Below are 26,910 nucleotides of genomic sequence, written 5' to 3' on the forward strand. Positions count from 1 at the left end.
TTGACACCAGTAGTTCTGGTGTGTCCAGTGCACTGGGAAAATCAACCGCTTAGTGTGAAAGAACTATGGGAAGTACCAGGTTGGCTTGCAGAAGGTCTTGGTGTCAGAGGGAAAAGAGCAGTTCAATAGGAAAAAGTCACCCACTTCTAAAATATCTCCCATGCTGCACATTATCATATTTCAATTGGAATTCTATTCTGAAAGGTGACTAGGTAAAAATGACACTCTCTTAATTAACAGAACTGCTCCCTGTGTTTATTCAAACATAGCTACTGGCTTTAGTGACAAAAACTAGATTAACTATTTTTCACTCCTGTCAGCCTTTCAAAGCCAGCACAGCTGAGAATGAACAGGATTCTAGTCTGGCTCATGCATAACCAGCAGAATTGTTAAATGGGAGTCAAATTCTCCTCTGATTTACACCAGTAAAACCATATTGACTTACATGGACATGCACAAGAACTTGATACCGGGTTCCAACTGCTGGGATTTCAATATATTCTACTCATGATTACACTTCTGCAACCCAAATGCCTGTGCAAAAAAATATAGGTTTGCCACAGGTGTGACTGAGGGCACAATTTGGCCTGTGGAATCTTTGTTCAGTGACAATTATACAAGACCCAGAAATAACCAAGTGTTAAAACTTAATTCAGAAGAGGGCTGTACTTGTTCAGCAAATTGTACGTACCTCTGAAAGTGGGGAATGTTACTTAGAGGCTGCAGGTATAACAGATAGTTTATTACCTAGATGCTGATGGATTGGAATACATTGGACAACACCCAAAATACAAAACCCTTGTCTGTATGTGAACACGTGACTGGTGTGAGAGAAACCAGACTACTGAGTGTCTATCAGCTGAGACTGTTGAGCTGTGAAAATGTAACCCACACACCTCCTGGGTGTGGTGCTTTGTCCCATCTACTGGCACCAAGACCACTTAGAGAGAGATTAATAAATCTGCTCTATAGCCTTAGCTAAGAGCCATATGGCTTTTAGCTCATGCAATAGAGGCTCATGTATTTAGCTCCAAATGTCACAGGTTCAATCCCACCCACTGACACTGGGGCTCTATCAGCATTACAAGTGGGGGCTCGTCCGGGATATCAACTGGGAAGTCTTGAAGCTTGGGACACACTTCCTCAGCTAGGAGAAGTATGTAACCCCACACCTCCTGCTCCTGGGTGTGGTGTTCTGCCCCCTCTAATGGCACCGAGTCCACTTACAGATTAATGAGTCTGCTCTACAGCCTTAGCTAAGGGCCATCTGGCTTTTAGCTCATGCAGTAGAAGCTCATGCACTCGGCTCCAGAGGCCCCAGATTCGATCCCACACACCAATGACCGGAGTCTGTTGGTGATACAAAAACTCTAGGGAATTTCAGAAAAAAATATTCTCACCAGTGCTCCTCCACTGAAGGCTCAGACTTAATTGACATGGTGTAATGCCAGAATCTGCTGCAGCCTTGTCTGTGCTAGGGATTAATCTCAAACCCTGGCTCTAGCCTAGGGTTACCAATTTTGGTTGGATGTATTCCAGGAGGTTTCCAGCCTCTTTGCACTGAATAGGTGATGTTCAGGTGCCAAAGAGCTGGCCTATCAGGCCACCTGGGATTTTCCCTGGTTTGGGGGAATCCTTACAAGGAATAAAGCCAGCCCACTCTGCGCCTATTGAATACTGCTTGGCCCTGTCATAGCGAGTATTGGGAACATGGCAGGGAAAAAGGAGCATGGAGAGTTTCCCTCTGTTCTCCTGCTATTCCTGGTTGTTACCCCAGATTTTTGAGGCCACAGCCAGCCAGCTTGATCCGACCCCAGGATCAAAGAGCTGCAAATTGCTCTTCTGTTATTGCCCAACTTCAGCTGAGCTTGGTGCTTACTGGTGCAACTGAGGACTAAGCCACAGGGTGCACACCAGTGCTAGAATTTCCTAGGGTAGACCTGGCCTGCGAGTACTGTTCTGTCAACTGAGGACCTAGCTACCTGGCACAGCAAAGTGTGCCAGAGGGGTATGATTTGTAAAGTGTACTAATGTTCTGTGCTAACTGCTAACTGCTAACTGTAAACCCTGCTGGGGTGCTCTAAAAGGTACCTAGTTCATATTAGCATAGTCCTGTTTGAAAAGGGACTACATCAGTGTAAACTAGGTATCTTTTAGAGTGTACAGCAGGGTAAACACAGCACAGGATTTTAGAGCGCTCCACAAATCATACTCCGCCAGTGCACTTTGCCAGTACACCCTGAGATGCTCTGTAAATGAGAAATCTGAAGCAAAGTAGGGTAGTTTTTCTACTTATTTTTATGGTGATTCACAGACAGTTCTCCCCTCTAAGACCTGTTTTTCAGCAAATGCAAATAGAAAAGAGTGGGGGTGCTTCCCCTGTTTACAAAAAAAGAGTTCAGCCTCTAAACAGTTTAGAATTCCTAGGATCACCCTAAATCACCTCTTCTGTAGCTTTACAACATTTAGAAAAGCTTAGACCTTATCAGAGATTAAAAGTCCCTGAAACCTCAGCTTTTTTGATAGTGTTGTGGTTAAGCTTTGATCCTATGGGACAGAAGAAATGATGCAATTTAGCTAGGTGTGGAAAAAGTATGTATTTTTATTTTTTGAGAATGCAGACACTTTGAGTATATCTACACAGGAAAGAAAAATACACAGTTGGCCCATGCCAGCCAACTTGGGCTCATGGGGCTCAGGCTGTGGGCTGTTTCATTGCTGTGTAGACTTTGGGGCTGGAGTCCGAGCTCTGGAACCTGCCTACCTTGCAGAGTCCTAGAGCCCAAACCAAAGCCTGAAAGTCACATATTTCCAGACATCTTCAGTGTCCCAGGTATCATAATACTGTACTGAATGAACAGTCAAAGCCATACCAAAGGATATATTCACAATAGAGGTTGAAATACAAGTGGCACACCCAAAACAAAAATGGAATTTGTAATTTGACACAGACACATTCCCCAAACAGTCACACTGCAGTATGGGACACTGCAGTTTTCTGGGCCAGAAATTTTTATTTTTGTAATTGGGATAAGATAGGGAAATTTTTTATTCATTGCTACTCAAGGTTCACTTCACTCTGTACTTCCTAGCTGTTTAAGATTTAGTTCACGTGGCTACAATCTTATTATATTTGCTTATGTTCTGTCTCCTTTTCTTTATTTATCTAGAAGCTTTTTCATAAATTCATAACAAATTACACTATTGTGATGTTTTCAAATCTATTTTATGAGACAAGCTTTGGACCTGGAATATTCTGTCACCCCTCATCACTGTGGTATCTGGGCATCTTCCAGCAGTGCATTTAGCATGGTGACTTACATATGTCATGTATGGATCATTCTCTCTCATTCCAGGAGAGAATTGTGTATGGTTTTGTTTTGTTTTGTTTTGGCGGACTTTTGTTTTCATAGAATCATAGGACTGGAAGGGATCTCAAGAGGTCATCTAGTCCAGTCCCTGCACTCATGGCAGGACTAAGTATTATCTAGACCATCCCTGACAGGTATTTGTCTAATCTGCTCTTAAAAATCTCCAATGATGGAGATTCCACAACCCTCCATGGCAATTTATTCCAGTGCTTAACCACCCTGACAGTTAGGAAGTTTTTCCTAATGTCCAACCTAAACCTCCTTTGCTGCAATTGAAGCCCATTGCTTCTTGTCCTATCCTCTAAGGTTTTGGCATTTGGCTTTTTTAAAATGTACCCTCTGATATAGGTTGAAGAAGACACCTTGCACTTAGAGTGCAAGGTAGTAAGGTTTGTAATGGTCCTCAGCTCCTGTGGGAGTTGTTCCACAGTCCTGGATCAGCTCCCAAGAAAGCTCTGTCTTCTGCACAGATGAGGAGCAGCACTGTCAACCACAGTCATCCTCCCAGAGTTCAAGGAGATCTTTTAGGTGTCATGGGCCCAGGCCATCGAGACGAGATATTAAGGACCAAAACCTTGAAGTTAACGTGATATACCCATACTATGGCTGTGGTCATTGCCAACACACCAGGCAACCAAAACATGCATTCCAAAAACCAAAGGTGCAGTGACGGGTCTTGATCCATCCCACTGTCATTGAAGGAACCAGATTTGGTTACAGGAGTTGTTTCAACTATAGGTCAAACAGAATTGCAATGAAATCATTTTGGATACTTGAACATAGTCCGTGAAGGGTTGCCTACTGAATATAGTTCCTATTGCAAGTTTTACTGTATGTAATGTAAAAAAAAATCTGCACTCTAGCTTTTGAGATATTAAGCAGGGAATACTTTCCCCTCAAAGATGGTGAAGTATAGGTCAAAATGTTTGGTTTAACTTACAGCACTATGCTTTGTGAATCTTATGGGTAAAATATAATAGCTCAAAAGAAAAACAATTTGTTATACATGTGCTCAACTTTCCTATTTCAAGTATCACCCATTAACAGCAGACCTTGAATCAATGATGGAGAGTTCCAGAGTTGGTTTTATGCCTTACTTCACACTCCCACTATGATGTCTCCTAGGCTTTGTTTGCTTATAGCTGCTTGTCTGGACAGGGTTTCAGCTTTCTTCCTCCCTACATATTGAATTGCTCACAATTCTATAAAACATTTATGTAAGAGCAGCTGGTCCCATTATATACTTCTCTTTAAAGTACAGTACAGTATATCCTATGCTTTAAAAAAACAAAGGTTTTTTAAAAGTAACACAGTGGAATCCTCCTAACTGAGACACCCCTTGGGCAGCCTACAGTCCTGATTAATCAGACATCTTGATTGAGACTATTTATTTAAAAAAATTAAGGGAAACAAGATATTGTACTGAAGATAAAAATGGTATTTGACACTGCATAACTGTTTCTTCTCTTTTTGGGCAGCTCCTCTATGAAAAGACTGGGCCTGAGAAATTCACCTCTTTAACATCTGATTAAATGATGCTTTTGTCTCTTGGCAACATTTATATTTTCTGCACTAAGTAAACAGCAGTTTATAACATTCACAATCAATATAATCTGATAAATAAATTCCCTGGTTGGGCTATGCCAATAAAACACTGCTTTAATTAAACAGCATACTCTGTTTAAATATGTCCAATCAACTTGTGTTTTCTAGTCTCTCCTTCCTAAAATACTTCCAAGATTATCCTATATTTACCCTCTCACTCCACCCCTTCCTCCACCCTGGATGGATCAAATTTGATCCATTAAAGATATAAAGGCTATAAATATTTCAGCCTTAATCAGATCAAACATTTTGGTGTCTATACATTTGTAGAGAATGTCTTATCTGTGATACTAACTGTAGAAATGGAACAATGGGCTAATCCAAGCCACTTGGTATTCTAAGCAAGTCAAGTCACATTATTCAGGTCCCTAAGAAGTGGCTGTCTGCAGTTCAAGATTTGAAATAGTAAGTCTTGCTTTCACACTTAACAAACAATTGATAACTGGAAGCAGCTTAAAATATGGAAAGGTTCATTTTGTGTTGCAAAATGGATAGTTTGGCTGAGAATGGTGTTGTATATCCATATCTAGGACTAAATCCTTCCCTGTGCCGTGCTGGTATGCACAGGCAGGTGAGAAGTTTGTGGTGGTAATCTCTTCTCTCACTCACAAGCAGCAAGAAAATGATTTTCCATAGCTTTCAAAAGGGTTGAGGGAGATGGCTGGTTACAGCACTGGCCTCCAGTGGTGTTTTGCCTGCAGTTTTGGGGGCATCTTCAGTCCTCTTGGTGACTGGCATGTAGACTCTTATCTAACAATGGGTGCATGCTGTTCCTATTCGAAGAGTCTAGCCCCTTCTTTGAGAATAAGAATAAGGTTAAAGCTAAGAAAAAGTGAAAACACATGTAGAGAGTCAGAATTAAAGGGGTCAAGTATGGAGAAAATAGTGGAAGCATGATGTGATACCCCAGAGGGACAATATAAGAACCAAGAGGCCAAACTTCTCAGACACAATTGCCATTAGGCCAAATCCTGGAGGCAGCTTGAGTCTCCTTTTGAACATTACTCCTGGGGGAATTCTGTGCCAAAAAAATTAAAATTCAGCACCAAAATATTTAAAAATCTGTGAACAATATTTCAAAATTCTGCATATTTTTTGGTCAAAATAATGCAGTATAATCCAGCTAGTTTCAATTACTTTGGTAATGTATTTAAACTGCAATACAATGAATGGAGCATGGAAGTAGGGAGCATTGGAGGAAATCCCCAAACCCCTTCAGTCTAATAGTAATGTAGCTAGTATTGACCCTTTGCTTCTAATTATTAGTCAACAAATATATGCAGCCATATGTTGAGTGTTACATCATAGGCAACTGAAGAACAATTGAGGGCTGGGAACTCAAACTCTCAGTTTATACTGGCTACTGACCATCTCCAAAAAGGTCAGCAGAAAACAGTTCATGGAGCACATTTTGATAGGAATTTTTTCAGTCCAAAAATTTAGATCAGTTCTAACCACTAAAGCACCATAAGCATTTATAAGGCCATACTGTCCTTTATAATAAAGCACCTTTACACCACTCTGGCAATGTAAAGTAGCCTTAAAATTTTTACACCTGTTTTATACTCCGGGGGGAATTCACTAAGAACAATGGGAACAATCCACTAAGCAGGCAAGCTGCTACATTCTCCTCTGCCTAAGGAAACAGAGCCTGCCCCACGCCTACCTCTTCAGAAATACCCCAAACCTCTGCCCCTCCATGCCGAGCTTGCTGCAATAGTAAGCGAGAGGGACAGAGTATCTCTCTCTCACACACGAGTACCCAGCCTGCCCCCCAAGGTGGTGATTTACATCTCTCCTGGATGTTCTGGATGCCCAAACTGACCTGTCTGCACTGCCAGGGAGTGGGCGCATGACTGCTCTTGTGGCTTCCCGTTGCTTTCCCGTGAGAAGTCATTTTTCTGCGGGTAAGCAAAGAAATCTGCAGGGGCCATGAATTCTGCGCATGCACAGTGATGCAGACTTCCCCCAGGAGTAGAACATGTAGATGTAAATCAGGAGTAATTTCATTTTAAATCAGAGGAGTTACATAAATCCACTAGTCTGAATCCAGCCCCATTTTTTTCAGCATGTACTTAATTCTCCCCAGAGATTTGAATACATTCCCCTTAGTTACAAAGAATTTTCTTTGGTTCTATGAATGCTGGTGTTATCTATAGCGTAAAGTTACTGGATTATATTGTGCTGTAGTTCAAGTGCCACACATTTCACAGCTTGGAAACAGATTCCCCCCACCCCTTTTCTGCCAGCTCCTTTTCAGAGGGTGGGACTTAGCTCTGAGTGGGGGAAAAAGGGGATTCTATTTTTTTGCCATCAATTGCCACCAATTAGAAGGCAGCTGGAAAGACACATTTGTGAGGACTGGCAAACATATTTTTAGAGACTTTTCTATTACATGCTTCTTTTAATATTGTGATCTTCAAAGAATATGAATATCCATCTTTCATTGCATGTTCCTTCAGAATTTAATGACTTTATTCTTTTTATATGAAGACACTGGCATATGTAACATACACGCCAACTGTCTCTGTTTACGTTCTTCTATGGCTGTTATCACTGCAGTACCTGAGTGCCTTTCCCCAATTAAGAGAATCATTCTCTAGTATTTAGCCATATTTGTACTCTGTTCAAATTCCTGCCACCTAAATCTTAACATAAATAAGGGTTCCTTTTATTGAAATCACTGGCAGTTGCATGAAGATATGCTGTTGGTGAGTTTGGTCTTCTGCATTCAATGTGTTTCATGGAGTTGAATATTTTTCTCCCCAAATATCCTGTGTGCTGTGTGCTAATTCGATTGACTTATTTAGTGAGGTAACTAAAGCAAATCCCTTCTTTGCATGGTTCTACAGGAGTGTGTTCTGTTATGTTCATGTATGTGAGGTCATTATGAGACAAAGTCTGATGACTTGGGTTTTGATACTGAAGTAAGCTGATGACACTATGGGTCAGATTTGCACGTGTGCTTAGCATCCAACCACTCCCACCATTCTCAGTGTGGCTACTTAATTAGTTGCTGAAATAGAAGCTGTTGTTTACCAAACACTTTTGAAACTCTGGACTACATAGCTCAGTATCATCAGCATGCTTTTGACACTGCAGCCCAAATTCTCTCACTGTTTCCACTAATGACGTCATATGCATTGTTCTCATTGGGAACTACTGGGTGCTGAATAATTATCCAAGCCCAGGTGGTTGGAAAGGTGGGTTAGAACCTATTCCAAAGCCCACTGTAGTCAGTGGGAGTCTTTCCTTTAACTCCGGTGCTGTTTGGATCAAGTCCAGTTAAGCATGATGAGCTCTTGCTGCGTCTTGACCTTTTAGATAAGACCAAATCTCAAATTGATTCTAGACTTGATGTCTCCTAATCAAGGTATTACCATCAACCAATATCCTACTCTTTGAATGGGGATGAAATTAATGATCTAAGAGTACTCTTTTAATCCTATGTGGTCCCAAAGCTGCAAAATGAGGCCACCTAAATAAACATTGCACTATATTGCAATGTCCATTAAAAAATTATAGATGCATTGAAAGGTAGCCACATCTGGTGCATCTCAGTTGCTGCCTTCGAACTTTCAGCCATCTTACTTTATCTTTAATACATTTACTTTGACTAAATGGCTTTCCCTTTCAAGAGTCCTATGCCATATTAATAATTATGAGCACTTAAATTCCATCTTGTAGAACACAATGTTCCAGCATAAGTAAGCAATGTTCCTGATTTGATGGACAACTGAGGTGTCCAGTACCAGAGGTGAGCAATGTGTTCCTCACCAAAGGCCTGTTTCATCTCCTAAATAGTAAAAGGAAAAAGAATCTGCTTATGGTTGGCTTTTTGCTCAAAATAATGTATAGGACTCAAAAATTCTAGGAAGCTGAGACGGGCATTGTTGTAGCTTGTGATCCAGAGAGATAATGTTGATAGCAAAAGCAATCAGATGTTGATTGGGTCTATTTAGTACAGCTTTTTGTTGTCACACTGTATCACAATGTTGTTGTCACACTGTATCACAATGTTGTGTTTTTCAATCCAGTATCTGTCATTTGTAAACTTGCCAGCATTTTAGTGCATAAAATGTTAGGACAATATTTCTGGGGATGCTGCCAAAGGGAACTGCTTCATGCATTTGGCCCACTTCCTACTTCCTGAGTAGTGATTTCTGAGCTCACTACTGGAAACGGTCCAAGCTGATACATGCATCACTTTGCCTGTTGTGGTTTGAAGGCACACATGTAGGAGAGAGACCGTTGCTTGCCTGAATTATTTCTGGATGGGTGGATAGCAGCATCTTGCATGTCATCCTTCTGAAATGATATCCCCATTAGCTAACTATTACACCAGTAATCACTTAAAGTGTGAAACCCTGTTAAACAGAGCTATTAAACTGTGGCTAGAGTGAACTCCAGCTGCCATTCTTCAGAGGGTGCTATGGACACTGCACCAGAGTTCTGGGGCAGTTAAAAAGGAACCAACATGACACTTTGGAAGCTACACTGGCAGAAACTATGAGCATAATGTTTTCTGCTCATGAATCATAGCATCATCTAGTAGTTCAAGAGGAGATCAAAGGCAAGGCTGTGTGCAAGAGGGTAAGAGTGGATAACAAGAGCTTCAAGTTCTGGAGGACTTGACTGAATACATACTGCATTAGCAGTTCTGTCACCCTTTGAATGGGGGCAGCATGTGCTCCACCTTGTGCCAGCCTAGCTCTGCTAGATATCATAGGAGGGTTTGGGCCATGGCCCTGCCTTCACCTGTAGCCTTTGGTGTGTCTTGTGGTGTCCATAGCATAGTGCAGTGTTTGCATTGTCTGTCTGGATTGTGGCAGGCCTCTAAACAAGATGGTGTGATGGGAGAGCTCTTTACCCAACTTGAGTACCCATTCAGAACCATCCACAATCGGGCTCTAAAGGTGCTTAGGAAGAGATAGGTGATTGATTATCCAAGGGTTCAAAAGATAGGGGGAGAAGTGAATTGGAGAATTCAGGAAGAGCTTTAAGGGGAGATTTTGCAAAGGCGCAAAGGACAGTTAGGCACTGAACTCCCATTGAAAGCCAATAGGAACTGGGTGCCTATCTCAATTAGTCCGTTTTCAAAAATCTCACCTCTGATTACCAGAGGTGGAAGGAGTACACTTCATAAAAATTCAACGCACTCAAGTTTTATTCAATGCAATTTATAAATTTTAAATCACATTACAATGTGTACCTCCAAAGCTCTGGGCAAATAAAATCTTTTATCATTTAACAGACAAATTGATCCAATATCCAAAATTAACCACCAACCTGTTTTCTCCCAAAGTAAGACTCTCACTGTCCTTCATATAGTAATTCATTCCCCTTCCCTTTACACCTGGGGAAAAAAAACCATGAAAGCAGATAGGGCTTGCAAATATGACCTTAAAGTCAACAGATTTGGCCACTGGTTGAAATTTCAGTGAAAATTTCCTGCCTTCATGTGAGTCTTGTTTAAACAGGGGCCTTGTTATATTTGGTGCAGATCCAAACTCGATCCATTTTTTAAATTGGGTTGCATGTGTTGTAAATCGATGTAGAATTTTTACCATTGACTTCAACTGGAATTTTGTGTTTTATGTGAGGACAGAATTGAGCTGTGTGTGTGTGTGTGTGTGTGTGTGTGTGTGTGTGTGTGTGTAATCTTCATGATCTGGAAAGAAGGCAGCTGGGATTGTACCATTCTTTGCTGCCTTATGATGCTGCCAGAGATGGCCTGAAAGGCTTTTTTAAAAGTCTGGTCACATGCCATGCACTGGGGGACTCCCCACGTTTAAGATGGCTTTACAGCCCCCTTGCATAGCTGGAGCAGCCCTGGCAGTGGGAATGCAGTGGGGAAAGGCTCTGCCAGATCCCTGCAGCTGGAACCCTTCCTCACTGCAGGGACAGGCTCTGGTAGCAGGGATGCAAGGGGGTAGGAGGTAAAGGTCCTGCCATCTGCTGACTCCTGGACCCTTCCCCCCAACAGGGAAAAATTCCAGACTTTCCCCCCTGCCAGAGCCTGTAACTGATACACGTAGTTATGCACAACAGTGTGGATGCAGCCTGCTTTTCACTATGGCAGGTGCACTGCACACCGTGTGAAAGTGATGTGTTGTGTAGTCTATGAGTTGTGCACAATGCCAGGACCTATATATTCACTCAGAACTAACCACCACAGTTCAAATTTCAGATATAGTACGCCCACAACAAATGGCTCTCATACAAAAAAATTGAAGATAATTCCAAATGATGCATAAATTTGAGTTAATCATAGGCTTTTCTGGGGCAATTTGCAAATAGTAAATGGCAAAATTAATTAAACAAAGGTCTTGCTGGTATTTTTAGGTTACATTTGCTTAGGAACAGCCTGAAAATAACAACAAATACATGTGACTGAGGAAGAAAAAATTGGGAAAAACATTCTTCATGCTGCACCTTAAAAATCACAATTCTTTCCACCTCTTTCCCCCTCCAATCTCATTCAGTTATAGTTATTTTAGGTGTAAGCTGAAAACAATTCAGTTTTTTTCCAGTTTTACTTTGTGCCGTTGACAGGACTTTGTGTATAGTCTTATTCATAGTTTCTCCTGTGCAATTTCAAGTCACTTCCAATTTTGTTTGCATGGTTCTTTCAGGCAGCAGCAGGAGAAAAACGTCAGGGGGTTTCAGGGACAGGTATAGTAATAAGTATTTGAACTTATTTTTTAAAAATGACTAGATTCCAAATTGAGACTCTCTTTAAAGGAAATTATTCAGTCTCAAGTTACAGAATGGGTGACTCTATCCTGGGAATCAGAGACTGTGAAAAAGACTTAGGGGTTGGGTGGATATCATCTGAACTTGAGCTTCCAGTATAACACTGTGTCAAAAGACCAGATGCAATCCTGGGATGCATAAGCGGAAATCTCAGGTAAGAGTAGAGGCATTATTTTACTTGTGTATTGGACACTGTTGTGAATGCTGCTGAAATACTGTCTCCAGTTCTGGTGCCCAAAATTCAAAAAGGATGTTGATAAATTGGAGAAGGTTCAGAGAAGAGCCCAAGAATGATTAATGGATTAGAAAACATGCTTTATAGTGATAGGCTCAAAGAAGTCAATCTATATATCTTAAGAAAGGGACGGTTCAGGGGTGACTTGATTACAGTCTGTAAGTATTTACATGGGGAACAAATATTTTAAAATGGGCTCTTTATTCTAGCAGAGAAGTGTAACACAATTCAATGTCTGGAAACTGTCTGAAGCTAGAGAAATTCAGACTGAAAATAAGGTGTAAATATTTAATGGTGAAAGTAATTTACCATTGAAAATTACTAAAGATAGTTAAGTCCAAAGCTGACTGTACAGAGTTACAAAGGGATCTCACAAAACTGGGTGACTGGGCAACAAAATGGCAGATGAAATTCAGTGTTGATAAATGCAAAGTCATGCACACTGGAAGACATAATCCCAACTATACATACAAAATGATGGCATCTAAATTAGCTGTTACCACTCAAGAAAGATCTTGGAGTCATTGTGGAGCGTTCTCTGTAAACATCCGCTCAATGTGCAGCAGCAGTCAAAAAAGCTAACAATGTTAGGGACCATTAGGAAAGGGATAGTTAATAAGATGAAAAATATCATAATTCCTCTATAAATGGTTTCTAGTGGTCAGCTCATCCCTGTCATGTGGCTTGGCCACTTTAAGAGTTTCGGATGGTCTGAAATAGAAAGGCTGAGGAGATATGGGGAGAGAGGAAAAGGTTCTGGGAATAAGTAGCGTTTGGAGGGGATTTTGTTACTGTATCTTTAAGGGCCTGGAATCTGAAGCCTTGCAGATAGGGGAATGAGCTGGGAGATGTGATCTAGCATATATGCTGCCTGCCCCCCTCAGAGTAGTCAGAGACTAACAGCAGAAGGCTGCCAGTCCCTCTGAGACTGAGGACTAGTTGTGGCCAGCTGAGGGAGAAGCTGGCTGAGGCCGTTCAGCAGACTAAAGCACACTTTGATTCAGGAGGAGAGCTGGGAACTCCTGGCTTAAGGAGAGAGGCAATAGCTGCCTGAGTTATCCAGGCTCCAGGAAGGCAGTCCTGGAGCCCAGTGTTCCACAAGAGAAATGGAGAGCTGTGAATTGAGCCCAGGAAGGATAGAAGAAATTTTGTTTGTGTTAATGTGGGACTATTGTTGAAAGAAATGTTTATTTTAGGACTTTGAGTACCCTGGAAGGGGGCTGAACTTTTAGTGACCTGGCCAGAGGCAAGACTGCAGAAGACTCAAATGGAGGTGACTAAGGGGAAGGCCCAAAAATCCTGTATCCAGCCACCAGGGGGCACTGGTTGGTAAGTTGCATCTGTGCAGCTGATACTCGTTCTGGCGCAGGGCCCCATGACAGCAATCAAAAATCAGAGAAAGAGATGTATATATGCTCTTAGGATCTAGGAGCTACACATAACCTTTCTGGAGGTCCCAAAAGCTCGTGATTTTCCAGTGTGTAGGCTTAGCCCTGGAGCTATTCAAGAGCCCCACGTTGAGATGGAGCGGCATACAGAAAGCAGGGTCTGTCTATGTGTTCATCGGGGTTTCTAGAGCAGTAGGCCTTCTTGCTATGGGGTGCTTTAAAAGAAGAATTGATAATACGGCTAGCATTAGTCAGTCCCTGAAGATTCCCCCCCGGAGAATAAATTGGGTAATGAGAATGGACTAAATGTCACAAAATGGGGGGAAAGACAGAATGGTGGAAGAAACAGATACGGGAATTTGGAAGAAACTGATTAAGCAAAAAGAGGAGTGGAGGAAATGATTGAGAGGAAAGAAGAGAAGGAGAGCTTGCGATAGGATTAAGGGAATGGCAGAAGTAGAGGTGAATGATGTATCCTACATTTTAGGCTGGGTGTTATTTTAATGTCTTATTGTATTCTATGGCATTTAACTATGTTCCATCTTGATCATGTACCAATGTGACAAGAACCCCAGGAAAATGTCTGCAGAGTAGTGGCACTATAAAAACAAAATTATTATTATTGTGCACAGAACTTACAGGTGGTGTAAATGACTTCAGTGGAGTTACACAAATTTATATCAACTGAAGAGCTACCCCTCTAAACATAAGGAGTAAAAAGTATTTTTTAAAAAAGTATAATTTCAAAATGTTACAATAAATTGTGGCATTTTGGCATGTGATTGTGTGATGCCTCTTGCAGAAAGGAGTGCCGGGTCTCCAGGTGTGGCATAAGTGCTTCCCTTGGCAGGGCTCAAGTGTAGTCTCCAGTCTACAGTTAGCAAATACCACATAAAGCTTGAAAGGGGTATAATAAATAGTTGGGGAGGGGCGGGGCGCTACCTTGATGTTGTCATTTCTAAATATAAGTATATTTTGGGTCTATGTTATTAGACTAATTCTGATGTATATTTATTATTATGTTAATGTGAAAAATACAATATTGGGGAGGGGGAAAGCTTAACCTTGTTCTTTGTATTGGGCTGTATTAAGTGGGCATGTACAGTCTCAATGCAATGTTCAGAAAAGGGCCAGAGCAGGTCTCATGGGGGAGGAAACTGCTGAACATGTTGCATGAGGTGGAAAAGATCTTTGTGGCAAGTTTCTGAACCTCATTGCAGTTTGAAAAGATACATCCCCCTTTCCTAATTAATTAGGTGAGGGAGAAAGAGTAAGGTTTTTGGAGTTAGACATTACCCAAGGGGCTGAGTACAATACAACCGCACATAAGGTAGGAGGGAGGCCACCCTATGTATGTTTTAGGGTTCCTGAAAAGGTGTTCCTAATGTATGGGGTGGGTGGTATCTCCCTCTTTCCATGCCCTTCCGTCGGGGCAACTGGGGCTTTCTGAAAGGGAAAGGGTGTCTGGGAAACCTATGTTATGTGGACTGTGTGTGTCCTGATGGAAAAGTTTTATAGAATTTAAAAGGAATTCAACTAGTAGAGTTCTATAGAACTGATTGCATGTCTATAGAAACAACTGCAATAACCTAGAAAACTAGGTCCTTCCTTTCTATAGGTTTTTGGAATTATCCTATAGAATTTTACAGCAAGAATATAACTTTTTTTTCTTACATAGGACAGTTCAAAAAACCTATTAGAAAAGTGATTTTCTATTTACTCCAAAGGTCTTTTCCATAGAATGTTATTTCTGTAAGAGGCAACAGAAGTGCCAGATCATTCACTGCAAACAGATATTTCTCTCTCTCTCTCTCTTCTCTATTGGTGGACTTCCTCTTCTTCCTATTATTTTTGTCTGCATGGTTGATGGGGATGCTTCCTGGTAACTGCATTGGAGGAACTTACTGTATGCAGAATACAGTAGCTCACAGTGAGAATACAACAGTGAGCTATTGAAAGGGATAAGGTCCCACCAGATACAAACTACACATAAGGAGTGCTTTCTTTTTTTTTAAAAACTTGGGTGAGTGTGGGTAGGGTAAAAATAGCTGATAGGGGAAGCAAAAAGGGAATTTTATACGAGTGGGTTCTCCTCTTTTCATACTATTTTTTTTTTTTTGCTTGCTGCACAGTTCTTGTATCGTGTTACAAGAATAAACTTGGGGTTTGTGTTCTGTATTTCTGAATCACTGATTTGATATGTCCATCAGCTTGGTCTCCTACTACATGAAGAAAATATGGGAAGTCTAGGGATAAGCCAGGGCCTTATACTTTTGCACAGAAGAGATTTACTGAGCCACAAAGAGTACAGCAATGGGCTGTTTCCTACTTTACCCTTGTAGGTTGTTGTAGGTGTATGTGGTATATCAGGGAGACAGCCTTTCCATAGTTACCATGGGCAAAGTACTTTCACTCAGAGTTATTAAGGTCACAATTTGGCACTTAACAGATAATCATTAAAAGTTTAGTCCCCAGTGAACAAATCCATTTTCAGAATACCAAAAATAAGTATTTTGCTTATAGAACCAACTGCTGCGGTCAATTCATGACTCCAGGGCAATGCTTACTGTGTTCTTCCTTATAATTTACTTCAGGAGATTTGTGCACTGGTCAGTACTATTAGCATATCAGACCACCAGGAGCAACCATATCCGATTTTTACCAAGAAATGTGTGTGGCTTGTTAAATAAGAAAACTCCACAAACACAACTTTTTGCTAATTAAGCAGTATAATTATGTTGTTGAGACTACCTTGATGTTGTGTAAATCAATAGTGCTATATAAAAAAGAACAAATTGTACTTTTAACTTGCATAATGGACAAGATCTAAGATGAATTCCATGGGTTAATGAGGGTCCTCAGGGTTGTTTGTCAGGATATATAGCCTTCTGTGACACCAGTGTGTTAGTGATTGAAAAGCACCGCTCACAGCGCACCAAATAAATAAATAAGTAAAATAATCAGGAACAAGCTGGTTTGGGGACTCAGCAAACTGAAGCTTTTAGCTTTAGTGCATTGATTTTTGACTGTCTGCAGCAAGCTTAAGCATAAGCTGAGGATACAAATTCAGATTTGCCCTCACTTTGAGATTCAAACTCAGTTCTAGTCCCAGCTGGGGATTCAAATTGAGATTGTGTTGAGCTCCCAGATTTCTATCACAGTGATATTAGAGGTTATTCTTTTCTTTTGAGAGAGAGAATGGTGCTTGCTAGAGTTAAGGGAAGGAAGAAACAAACAAACCCTGAAACTTGTGCAGTCTCAGGTAAACTTGAGTTTAACTAAAAAATCCAAAGTGACATAAGGTGAGTATCAAGACAGCAACCACGAGGTGAAGTGGGGGGGGGGGGGGGGGGGGGGGAATCATTACTATGCTAGTAAACTTGCTCCTGTTGTTTCTCTTCTGCTGCCCCCCCCCCCATCCTCTGGTTCCTGCAGCCCAATCATCCCTCTGCATCGTAGTTAATCTGCCTCCTCCTTCCCTGCCTGGGTGTTGGTGATGTGTGGGATTGAGGGCTCAGGATAGACAGTCTCTCTGCTCTCTTTTTCCTGTGTTTGGTGCCACAACTGCTCCGGCTGCAAGGAGAAGCAATTTCAGTGAAAGTCCTGCTCAGCCCCTGCAACTCTGGGCTGGAGGATGCTCAGTGCAGACAGACTCTGGAGAATTTAGCTGCCAAATTCTTAACAAATCTCTTCTGAGCATGTGAGAACTGAGATTTTTTTTTTTATTTAGGCCTATAATTTAGCCAAATTTGGGCAAGTCTTCATAGGAATGGCAAAAGGTTCTATCCTGACAACACAGTGACATGTGTGTGTGCGCATTTGCATGTGCACACACACATTCATACACACTTCCAACTTCCTGTAGGTGCTAAGGCTTTTCAGGGTAAAGGTTACCAGAATTTTTTTTAACATGGACAAAACGTTCCCCACCCCCAGTTTCATTCTCAGTAAAGGCTGTCTGTCTGTCTCAGGCTGACTATTTCTGGAAAAACAGCATGGAAAATTTCAACCCAAACCATTAAAATTTGATGTAATCCTAACCAACCTCCAGAGAGATCGCCTGCTCCAGACCTTTTTACTCAGGCTTTAAATTTTTGGCCCATACTGGTTAGGGGACAGTTAAATGAGTAAATCTGATCTTCACTAATTCTTCAGTGCAGCTTATCAAGGAGAAAAATGCTACACAACACTATACATGATTAAAAACAATAAATGCATTAAAGGAAAATATTCATTATACATTACAACAAAGCTGTGTATTTTAGTCATCTCTGCTGAAACATATAAACCACTACAGCTGAGTAAAATCTGAAATGATCACACATCTACACTGCTCTATGGAACTGTGGGTCTGCTATCCCTAAGTAATTTATGTGGAAAATGTGCTGTGCTTTATCCATGGACTTATCACTTTCATACTGTGAAACCTGAAGTGAGAATGGCAAGTCAGATGCCATCACAGAATAATATACATTCTCTATTCACAGAATCTTCTAGTTCTTTACTAGGGGTAATTGAATCTTCTCACCAGCTAAATAACTTTATAGATTTTTACAATGCAGAATTTAAATGTGAAATATAATTAAAACCTATTGTTTTAAAAAAATTTTGAATGAGAAAATGTAACTTGAGGAATAACAAATTTAATTTCATGTCACACATGAGTGTAGTGTCTCCCAATAGAGAAAAACATCCTGCTCTCTCTTGGCCTTTGTGATTATTCCCTGCCCTGTATTGTGCCACTGTAATTCTTTATGACAGTCTCCCTGATGCCATTTCTTGTAATCACAGAACATGAAAAGCGTTATGCTAATGGTCCTTTCATTTTAATTTCTATGACAATAATAGCTGCAAATGGTGCCCTCCTATTACCTGCTTCTTTGAATGAATTACACACCCTTAAAACAAGTGCCACTTTTCCCCTGTGACCACCCTTGGGGTATGTTTACACTGCCATTTGACACCCATAGCTGGCTCGTGCCAACTGACTTGGGCTCACAGGGCTCAGGCTGAGCGGCTGTTTTATTGCAGTGTAGGTTTCTGGGCTCAGGCTACAGCCCAGGCTCCTAGGACCTTGCGAGGTGGTAAGGTCCCAGAGCTCAGGTTGCAGCCCTAGCCTGGAAATTTACACTGCAATAAAACAGCTCTGCAGCCTGAGCCCCTAGTCGAAGTCAGCTGGCAAGGGTCAGCCACAGGTGCCTAATTGCAGTGTAGACATACCCTTACCCTTCGATGTCTCCATAGGGTATTGTATTATTCACTTTGCTCATTACCATGAAAAGCTGAGTTGGAGGAAGAAACATTAATATTACCTTTCTTTAAATGTCAAGAACCTAGGGTGACCAAATGGCAAGTGTGAAAAATCGGGACGGGGGTGAGGGGTAATAGGAGCCTATATAAGAAAAAGACCCAAAAATCAGGACTGTCCCTATAAAATTGGGACATCTGGTCATCCTACAAGAACCTCTCATAAGGAGCTTTGCAAACTAAATCCTGCTTAAAAACATGCCAGAAAGTTGGTCTTGAAGTAGTGGCATTTTGTCTGAGACGTTCATTTTGCAAGCAATTTTGAATCTAAGGCCCCCAAACCCAGTAGCAGGCAGATGGATGTTTCTGGACACCCTGCCACACAGGTTTCAAAAAGACTGGTATTGGCCACCCTGTTTGTGCATTCTCTCCCAAGCAGTCTAAAATACGTCTTGGTATTTGAGGGAGCAGTTACCTCAATGGAGCAACCCATCTACCCTCTTGGCTGTTGGTGAAGTACTACAAGTAGCCCTGAGTGAATGAGAGTTATGAAAGATGCAGAGAAATGGCACATGCAATGCACTTTCAGTCACTATGAAAGAACAGTTCTCTGTAAGCTTGTTGCGCTTCATAATCAATTTCAGTATTGAATGTAGCCATGTAGCTGAGTTGTTTAAATATAGGCACAGCTACTCTCAACTTTATAAAGGCAATTTAAAATCTGAAACACATTCAGACAAGTAATATATTTGTGATGGGTGGAAAATTCCACTGACATTTAATAATACTTTGTATCTACATCCAATAAACTTTTAAGTGCAACTTAGCCAAGGCTTGTGATGGAGGCAGAATTATTAAACTAAGAAAAAGGGGAAAGTGGAAAAAAAAAAGATTTCTATTTGGATGCACCCAAGGAGGCTAAAAAATAAAATAAAATCCTATATACCAACTCTTCTCATGGTAATCCCTCTCAGTATGATGAATCTGTTTCTTATCCTGATCACACTATTTCTGTTTGATTTAGGAAGTACCCAATGCACAGAGTAACCTGAGTGAACTTGGCAAGTCATTTTGAAGTGTCACGTGGCAAATTTTCAGAGGCATGTAGGATGCAGATAGGTGTGTAGTGGGATTTTCAAATTGCCTAAACAGATTAGGGACCTAAATCCCATTGACATCAATGGGATGTGCTCATTAACACAAATAGAATGCAATCATCATACCTAACCTGGAGTAGCCAGCATTCACGTAGTATACACTTGATGCTAGATGTTATATGGGGACTAGTGGATGCAATTTGCTTGCATACAGTATTTGGCTAGTGGAATTGTGTGGATTTTCCTGCCAAGCCCCTGTTCCCTTTAGTTTGCCCATGACATTTCCCCTATGCTCCCGTAAAGTGGTGTGGGGCTTGGCTCTATAATTCACCAGGGGTTGCAGCCTTCCTGTGGTCCTCCTGCCTCTGCGGAGTAGAAACCTAGTGTTACTGCTGCATTTTGGGCCTTGAGCACCTGGAAGGAGAGCGGGGGGGAGGGTAGGGGTTCAAACTTTCACCCTATGTAGAAAAAAACCTACACATTAACTAGAGAGAGAATTCTGCAGGCTGAAGCCAGCAGAGAGGCTGCTGTGCTTTATCCGCAATTCTTCAAAAGATGTTTGATCCTTAGATAAAACATTTGTTAATACTTTAAAGATTTCAACTTAAGATCTATAAAGATTCTTTCTTTTTCTAAGGTAGAAATCCACTGATATGTGATAATTTTACTTAAGTATGAAATTCCCTTCAATATCTGGAGCTGACTATTTGCCCCCAGGCACTCTAGCATAACAACATACCACTGAGGAATCAGAAAGTAGGCAGCCGAGGATGAAGGAAATAAGGGGGGCAAGTGGGGGAGGGAATAGGAGGCCAGTATAAGTGAACAGAGTTTTGTTTTGGAGATTGGATGTAACAACGGACCCCTTCCATTCTTCCCATGATATAAAAAGATCTCTTTTAATTTAATTGACAGACGAATTAGGGGAATTTTAGATACTCTGTTTATATGGGACATAGAAGTGATTTAGCTCAGTAGACAAAAAACAAGGAGACAAAACAGTTTTTCACATACACAATCATCTTATTGGATGAGCTACAGCTAAAATGGGCAAAGCTTTTGAGACTCTCGCTCTCTTCATCAGGCCATGGGAAATGGAGCAAAGCAGAACAAACAGATATAGTGCCAGGGTGTTAATTGAGACCTGATAATTAAATGAAAGCATAGTCATGGTACAGCTGTCATTCCCACTTTGTGTGAGACAATCATGGTGGGTGCCGCCCATGGATTCTCTTTGTCCTGCCAGGTTCACTCCGAGGAACAGCCAGTGAGAACCTCTGTGATGCCACAAGTTTGTGCTGGAGAGAAAAACAGTTGTATTAGCAGGTGGGGAGTTTGACACACACCTGTGGCAAAACTGTGTTTTTAATTGCTTTTTCTTTTTTCTTTTTCCCTTTTATCATCTTTCCACAGGGGATGGTGTGGGTGGGTTTCACCTGAACAAAAGGCAGTTGTGAGGAAGCAGCAGCAGCAATGTCTTGCACACAATGCTGAGAGATTAAATGAAAATAGATGGTGGCTAATTGAATTCAGAGATATAGGAGAGCAGAGCAAAACAGTATAAAATTATGTATGGGATATGGATTGGAGTTTCACTCTGGATTGCAATTGCAAATAGCTCTCTTAATCAAAGGACAGTATATACAATACAAAGGCCTGGTCTACACTAGGACTTTAATTCAGATTTAGCAGCGTTAATCCGAATTAACCCTTCACCCGTCCACACTACAGAGCCAGTTAATTCGAATTAAAGGGCCCTTTAAATCGATTTCTGTACTCCACCTCGACGAACGGAGTAACGTCAAAATCGATTTTGTTAATCCGAATTAGGGTTAGTGTGGCCACAAATCGATGGTATTGGCCTCCGGGAGCTATCCCACAGTGCACCACTGACCGCTCTGGACAGCAATCTGAACTCGCATGCACTGGCCAGGTAGACAGGAAAAGACCCAGGAAAATTTGAATTGCATTTCCTGTTTCCTGTTTGCTCAGTGTGGAGAGCACAGGTGACCACAGATACCTCAGCTCATCAGCACAGGTAACCATGCAGGCTGATAATCGAAAAAGAGCACCAGCATGGACCACACGGGAGGTACTGGATCTGATCGCTGTATGGGGTGAGGATTCAGTGCTAGCAGAACTTCGTTCAAAGAGACGAAATGCCAAAACTTTTGAAAAAATCTCCAAGGGCATGATGGAGAGAGGCCACAATAGGGACTCAGATCAGTGCCGCGTGAAAGTGAAGGAGCTCAGACAAGCCTATCAAAAAACAAAGGAGGCAAACGGTCGCTCCGGGTCAGAGCCGCGGACATGCCGCTTCTACGCAGAGCTGAATGCAATTCTAGGGGGGGGCCGCCACCACTACCCCACCTGTGATCGTGCAAACCGGGTCTGGGATAGTCTCTACACCTGAGGATTCTGAGGGTGGGGAAGAGGAGGAGGAGAAGGAGGAGGAGGAGGAAGATCAGGATCTTGCAGAGAGCACCCAGCACTCCGTTCTCCCCAACAGCCAGGAGCTTTTTCTCAGCCTGACTGAAGTACCCTCCCAAGCCTCCCAAGCCAGTAGCCAAGACCATGACCCCATGGAAGGGACCTCAGGTGAGTTTACCTTTTAAAATATAAAACATGGTTCAAAAGCAAGGTTTTTTAATGATTATTTTGCCCTGAGGACTTGGGATGCATTCGCAGCCAGTACAGCTACTGGAAAAGTCTGTTAACGTGTCTGGGGATGGAGCGGAAATCCTCCAGGGACATCTCCATGAAGCTCTCCTGGAGGTACTCCAAAAGCCTTGCCACAAGGTTTCTGGGCAGTGCCGCTTTATTCCGTCCTCCATGGTAGGACACTTGTCCACGCCATGCTTGCAGCAAGTAATCTGGTATCATTGCCTGACAAAGCCTGGCAGCGTATGGTCCCGGTGTTTGCTGGCATTCAAGCAACATCCGTTCTTTATCTCGCTGTGTAATCCTCAGGAGAGTGATATCGCTCATGGTAACCTGCTTGAAATACGGGAACTTAATTAAGGGGACAGAGGTGGCCGTTCCTACTGGGCTGTTTGCCTGTGGCTGATAAGAAATCCTTCCCTGCAGTTAGCCAAGCGCAGGGGCGGGGGGGGAAATTGGCCCAGAGCTTTTCGCGTTTGGCTAGCAGGGATCTTCCCTGATACCAGCTGTGGGGGGAAGGGTAAAGCGATCATTCCAGGGAATTCATGGCGGGAGGGGGGGGCGGGGGGGTTAGTTTGTTTTCTGCTGCTGAAGGTTAACAGGAAAACCTCAGCAGTCAACAGGCTTTGATTGGTATGTTGGAAAGGAGGGCGCAGAAGCCGAAAGACAATGGCTTACCATGGCTGCCTGCAAGCTGAATTCTGTTGCCCGGACCTGCGTCTGTGATCTCTAACACCAAAGCCACAGGCACTCAATATTAAGATGGAAAATGCGACCTTGTACTGAAATCACATGTGCTATGTAATGTGAATAGTGTTCACCATGAAAGAGTACAAGCATTGTTCTGTAAAATGTATCATTTAAAAAACTTCTCTACTTTTTTTCAACCCTCCCTCTAGCAGCTGCAAATGTTTCAAGCCTCCCTCCTGCGTCCAGAAGGCTATCTCAGATAAGGCGTCGTAGAAAGATGACGCGAGACGACATGTTCAAAGAAATAATGAAATCCACCCACAATGAAAGAGCTCATTTGAATGAGTGGAAGGACACTGTATCTAAATTTAGGAAAGATGCCAGTGACCGTGAGGTCTTGAGGGATGCTCGAGATGAGAGGTGGCAGGCTGCAACGCTGGGGCTGCTGCGTGAGCAAACGGACATGCTCCGGCGTCTGGTGGAGCTTCAGGAACGGCAGCAGGATGGCAGACTGCCGCTGCAGCCGCTGTATAACCTACCTCCCCCCTCACCATGTTCCATATCCTCCTCACCCAGACGTGTAAGAACGCGGGGGGGGGAGGCTCCGTGCACCCTCTCACTCCACCCCAGGGGACAGCCCAACCAAAAGGCTGTCATTATATTGAATTTGATCAGTGGCCTTAGACTTCCCTCTTATCCTCCTCCCAAACCTCACCCAGATTACCTTCTTGGTTCTCTCCCTATGTTTATAATCACTTAATAAAGAATACATGATTTTTAAACGATAGTGACTTTATTACCTTTGAAAGAAAGCTGGGGGGAGGGTGGGTTGCTTACAGAGAATGAATGAGAATGAAGGGGGCTGGTTTTCATGAAGGGAGAAACAAACAGAAATTTCACACTGTAGCCTGGCCAGTCATGAAACTGGTTTTCAGAGCTTCTCTGATGCACAGCGCTTCCTGGTGTGTTCTTCTAATCGCCCTGGTGTCTGGCTGCGCGTAATCAGCAGCCAGGCGATTTGCCTCAGCCTCCCACCCGGACATAAAGGTCTCCCCCTTACTTTCACAGAGATTGTGGAGCACACAGCAAGCAGAAATAACAATGGGGAGATTTCTTTGGCTGAGGTCAGAGCGAGTTAGTAGCGATCTCCAGCGCGCTTTTAAACGGCCAAATGCACATTCTACCACCATTCTGCACTTGCTCAGCCTGTAGTTAAACAGCTCCTGACTCCTGTCCAGGCTGCCTGTGTATGGCTTCATGAGCCATGGCATTAAGGGGTAGGCTGGGTCCCCAAGGATAACGATAGGCATTTCAACATCCCCAACGGTTATTTTCTGGTCCGGGAAGTAAGTCCCTTGCTGCAGCCGTTTAAACAGATTAGTGTTCCTGAAGACGCGTGCATCATGAACCCTTCCCGGCCACCCCACGTTGATGTCGGTAAAACGTCCCTTGTGATCCACCAGTGCTTGCAGCACCATTGAAAAGTACCCCTTGCGGTTTACGTACTGGGTACCCTGGTGCTCCGGTGCCAAGATAGGGATGTGGGTTCCGTCTATCGCCCCACCACAGTTAGGGAATCCCATTGCAGCAAAGCCATCCACTATGACCTGCACATCCCCCAGAGTCACTAGCTTGTGTAGCAGCACCTCAGTGATTGCTTTGGCTACTTGTATCACAGCAGCCCCCACAGTAGATTTGCCCACTCCAAATTGATTCCCCACTGACCGGTAGCTGTCTGGCGTTGCAAGCTTCCACAGGGCTATTGCCACTCGCTTCTCAACTGTGAGGGCTGCTCTCATCCTGGTATTCTGGCGCTTCAGGGCAGGGGAAAGCAAGTCACAAAGTTCCATGAAAGTGCCCTTACGCATGCGAAAGTTCCGCAGCCACTGGGAATCGTCCCACACCTGCAACACTATGCGGTCCCACCAGTCTGTGCTTGTTTCCCGGGCCCAGAATCGGCGTTCCATGCCTATAACCTGCCCCATTAACAGCATGATCTCCAAAGCACCGGGTCCCGCGGTTCGATAGAATTCCATGTCCATGTCCTCATCACTCTCGTCGCCGCGCTGCTGTAGCCTGCTCCTCTCTGCCTGGTTTTCAAGGTTCTTGTTCAGCATAAACTGTACGATAAGGCGCGAGGTATTTACAATGTTCATGACTGCTGTCTTGAGCTGAGCGGGCTCCATGCTTGCCGTGGTATGGAGTCTGCTGCGTTCAGCCAGGAAAAAAGGCGCGAAATGGTTGTCTGCCGTCCGTTGCTTTCATGCAGGGAGGGGGGGAGGGAGGGAGGGGTGAGGCTGTACCCAGAACCACCTGCGACAATGTTTTGGTCCCATCAGGCACTGGGATCTCAACCCAGAATTCCAATGGGCAGGGGAGACTCCGGGAACTATGGGATAGCTATGGGATAGCTACCCACAGTGCAACGCTCCAGAAATCGACGCTAGCCCCAGTACATGGACGCACACCACCGAATTAATTTGCTTAGTGTGGCCGCATACAATCGAATTAATACAACCGGTTTACCAAATTCGAATTAGCTAAATTCGGATTAATCGTGTAGTGTAGACGTACCCAAAGAGCCACTGTCCCTTAGTAACTTAGTAACCATAAGCAAAACTGACTTTGTAAAATATCAGTAGTATGTTAGAAAATTAATATTTAAACTAAGTTCCTTTGCATTGGGTTTTTTTAAAAATAGGATCCCTTTGAGTTCAATTATCTGCCTCTCCTGATTAGTGACAAAATTCCCTTTCTATAAATCAAATTGTTCAGGTCAGAAACAGAGCGGAATCTCTGAGAGAGAATGCATCTGTGACCCATAAAATAGTTTAGTTTATTAAGGTAAGCGCAAAGAGTTAACTGTTAAAAGACTTCAAGGAAGAAATGTGTTCTATGGGAGGTTTGAAAATAGAGATGTCCCTCATGTGGTGCCCAACAAGAGAAGACAGAACTAAGCATAAGGAGCAGCATGGAAGACAAAACTCAAGACCGGGAGAAGGATAAAATGGGGGAGTTAGAATGGAGGTTTGGGATCTATAGAGGGAATGAAAGCAAAGATTTAGACGCAAGTAGAGTTGTCCTGGCTCCTGAAATTGAAAAGAAGCAGCTGAACTTGAAGTAGGGGGTGAAGGGATTTGAACAGGGAATATCTGACAGGGTCTGCTCAGTGGGAAAGAGGGATAATTTTAACAGCAGCACTTGGAATAGACTGGATGGGTACAAGATGAGATGCAAGGAAGCTATTTGTTGTTAAAATCAAAGACAAATGAAGGGGTGAAATTCGCCTGCGTGCGAAGGGCTGGCACATTTGATGCACTTCTTAAGTCACACACCTTATTTTAAAGGTGTAAGTGGTGCATAGGCCTTGTGTGCCACAGCACAAGGCTGAATGTCACCTAAAGGGCAGTCAGGATAGATTTCAGAGATCTTGTAAAGATCCCATGAGTTGGAGGTGGGAGGAGTCAAAATGACACTGAAATTGTGAGTCTGGGAGATGGGGAAGATCATGGAGTTGTTGACTGTGGAGAAAACAAAGTGGTTGGTAGAGAAGATAAGAAGTTCAGCTTTGAGGAAAGCTGGTGGTTGGATATCCAGAGAAGACAAAGTTGCAAGACTGGATTCTAGACAAAGATTTTTCCAAATCTTTTTTTAGAGCTAATCATTGTTTGAGCTGTGCAAGTAAAATACCAAAATGAATACACTATTTAAAGCACTAATCAAAACAGTAAGCAAAGTGTACAGCACTTTTTTCTCTAAATTATTTTGCACTGAATGATCTTTTAATTAATCATACAGTGAAATGTGATGTTGGAAGCAGACTCCATACAGTGGCAGAGAGACTAGCAATCTGGAGATGA

Source organism: Terrapene carolina, unplaced genomic scaffold (assembly GCF_002925995.2).
Source record: "Terrapene carolina triunguis isolate 2854851 unplaced genomic scaffold, T_m_triunguis-2.0 Scaffold211, whole genome shotgun sequence".
Lineage (NCBI taxonomy): Eukaryota > Metazoa > Chordata > Testudines > Emydidae > Terrapene > Terrapene triunguis.